Genomic DNA, 3,697 nt, shown 5'->3' on the forward strand with positions numbered 1-3,697 from the left:
GACTATTGAGGCTGCGAGAGAGGCAAGAAACAATGTATCAACTCCATAAACAAGCTCAAAACGGGAAATACCAATGGATTTCTTCTGACTGACCCAATCTACCCAAAGTTCATTGACCAACTTCTTATGCCAACTCTTCTTGCTGATTTCTAGCAGCTTCTTAATGATGTTGACTAAAGATTTGTTAGAAGATTCCACCAACCCATTTCCTTGCGGATGATAGGTAGTTGAGTGGCCCAAAATGATTTTATACTTGTCACAAAACTCAATCATCTTCTTTGATTTGAAAGCTGCTGCGTTATCAGTGATCAACTTATTTGGGAAACCAAAATGAGACAAAATGTTATTCTCCAGGAATGAAATAATTACCGCATCTGTAGCTTGCCTGGTGGGAATTGCTTCAATCATTTAGTGAAATAATCTGTTGTCGTGAGAATCTACCGATGCTGACTGGAAGAAGCGGGATGAATTTCCCAAATGAAATCCAACCCCCACTGTTGAAAAGGGGCACTCACCTCAATGGGTTTAAGTGGAAAAGGCTGTAATTTCTACTTTCCTTCAAAAATCTGACATTTATGATAGCTCTTGACAACCTTATGTACATCTGCAAACAATGCCAGTGAATAGTACTCGGCTCTCAGAATTTATTTGCCGTAGTTATCCAAAAAAGGTGACCGCCACAATCTCCTTTGTGGAAATCCTCCATGACCTTCTTTGCTTCTTCTTCCACCAAACAATTCAATAGAATGCCACTGGGATCTTTCCAATAAAGTGCAAAATTTAGAATGAAAAACTTGGCAGCCTTTAATTTAAGAGTTCTAGCTTTGTTTCTAGTCATGCCGGGTGGTGGTGACAAATTTTCAAGCACATATATGATATCTGAATACCACAGAGAAAGAACAAACATTTCAGATACCTGAGTTGATGAACCTTCCTCATTCTCATCGGACATAACAGCGATCAGATTTATGTCCAAGGCGTGCAATTTTGTTTCGGCCATTAACTTTGCCAATTCTTGTCCTTTAACAAGCTTTGTGGGCTTTATTTCCACATAATACTCCAGCAAAGTGGCAATCCACTTGCCTCATCTTCCTTCAGGATCTGTTTGCACTAAAACATCCTTGAGAACGAAAAATATGAGAATGAAAAATGTATACCCGAAAATCTTTCAATGCTTTCACAAGTGCAAGGGCTTGCTTTTCAATGATGTTGTACTTTAAGGCTGCATCTCTTATAGCTTGGCTGAAAAAAGCAATTGGTATTTCGTGCTTATCTCTTTTCTACATCAACATAGCTACCATAGTATGCTCCGAAGCAAATGAAAACAATATAAAATCCTGAGTGTAATCCGGGCTTATTAGAACTGGAGTTGAAGAAAAAGCCAATTTGACTAAATTGAAAGATTTTATAGCCTCTTCTATCCACTTCACTTGGCTATCCTTCTTAAGCATGTTTGTAATCTCCCTTAGGTGTTCAGCAAGATTAGGTACAAAGCAGCGTAAAAAATTCATCTTACCATTAAAAGATTGAATCTCCTTCTTATTCTGGGGTAGATCAATTTGCTGAATCGCTTGTACACGTGCTGAATCAATATGAATGCCATCTTTCGAGATAATGTGCCCAAGTAATTTTCCCTCCTCCATGGCGAACAAGCTCTTTTTCGGATTCAGTGACAGACCATATTTTCTGCACTTTTGAAAGACAGTTTTCAGATGATACATGTGTTCTTCATCAGATTTAGAAAACACCATCAGATCATCAAGGTACACAACCAAAAAGACATCCTTCTCATTTGTGAAAGCCAAGTCCATTGCCCGTTGAAAGGTGGCACCCGCATTCTTCAAACCAAAAGGCATTTTAGCGTAATGAAAAGTTCCCCATGGAGTGGTGAACGCTGTCTTGTCTCGGTCATCTTCATGGATAGAAATTTGGTTATATCCAGAATAACCATTGAGTAGTGACATACGAGATGCTCCAACTACTCGCTAAAGTCTATGATCCATTTTGGGCAATTGATAGTTATCCTTCAATGAAACTTTATTGAGATTCCTAAAATCAATGCACAAACGAATCTCACCTGTCTTCTTTCGTATGGGCACCAAATTAGAGATCCAATCAGAAAATCTGATGGGAACAATGATTCCTGATTTGTACAACCTGTTTATCTCCTTCTCAATTGGTGGCAACAGTTTTGGATTTAGCCTTCTCAACTTCTATCTGGAAGGTTTCTGATTAGGCTTAATGGGTATAGTGTGCTGAATTATATTGGTATCATATGTCTTCAAGTCAGAATAATCCAAAGAGAACACATCAACAAAAGATGACAGCAAACTAATATATTTGGTTTTTATCTTTTGTGGCAATGCTTTAGACAGTTTTACCATTTTTGGATATGCAGTTGTTCTGACATTGACCTCTTCAACACCCTTCTCTATTGGCTGCAACGTTGGTTTGCGGGATACATCATCTTGATCAAGGAGTTCTTCTAAACATATCAAGCCTTTAGGAATAATATTATCTTTGAGCTGCAACACGTCCATTTGATTGATCTGCACTTCATCTTTACCATCATCATTTTCTCAATCAATTGCGGTATCTTTGAACTTACCTTTGTTTTGCAGAAAAAACATCAATCTCCTCATCATCTTGGAAAACTTGCCAATACCTCTGATTGCCCGGGACAGTCAGACGATGTTTGACATGGATTTCGAATTTGTTACTGGAGTTCATTGGAATCTTCAAACTACTTGCTACCTTAGCAAGTGCATCAACAATGCCATTTTGAACACGAGGCACACACGTCAAGGTATATTCGGAAAATAATTTCAACGTGTCTAGGACTGCATTTCGGTAAGCTCGCATCCAAGGATGTTTTGCTTGATACTCGCCTTTAACTTGCTTAATCACCAATTCAGAGTCGCCATATACTGCAATCCTCTTAGCATTCAGTTTTCTTAGAATTTTCAGGCCAGTAATCAAAGCTTCATACTCAGCCTCATTGTTCGAACAATCAAAAGCTAACTTGTAAGAACATACCCGCACATTACTAGGCACTTTGTTCAGGGCGGAGAAAAGATTGCGTACCCAAATACCAATTCCAGCACCATCATTTCCCACTGCACCATCATCCATCATCCACAGGCCCTCTTCATCTTCCTCTAAGTGCTGAAATTCTGCTAGCTCTGTTTTTTCTGCTTGCTGTCCTTTATTTTTAGTGGATTACTGAACGGTGTTCTGCTGTTCTTTTCCTCCTTTCTTCAAAACTTCTTTGAAAGTCTCTGTTATTTCTGGAATATTTTCTGCCTCAACTAACTAACTATCTATCTCATTGAATCTATCTGAATACAAAACAAAAGACTCTAGATCTGTATGTACATAATTTATCAGATGATTAATTGGTTTCTCCATGCTTGTAATCATGTATTTCATTTTTTGTTCCCGATACAGTTTTCTCATTTGGCCAAACACAGGAATCGTTGCATATGAGAAATCTAGTTGTAGTGTCTCTTTCAATTTTGCTGCCCACGACCTGGAAAGAAGCATACCGAATCGGGGGGAAATATCTACCACAACAATATCCATCAAAACATTCTTCATTGGGATTTGATCCAGACTTACAACCAAGTCTTTGATGAGCCCGATACATCTTACTCTATTGCAATCAAATGAATAGAGATCATGGTATTTCCTAGTGATG

This window comes from Pinus tabuliformis, chromosome 7, assembly GCF_031772625.1.
Source record: "Pinus tabuliformis cultivar Carrire ecotype Pingquan chromosome 7, CPIR1, whole genome shotgun sequence".
Lineage (NCBI taxonomy): Eukaryota > Viridiplantae > Streptophyta > Pinopsida > Pinales > Pinaceae > Pinus > Pinus tabuliformis.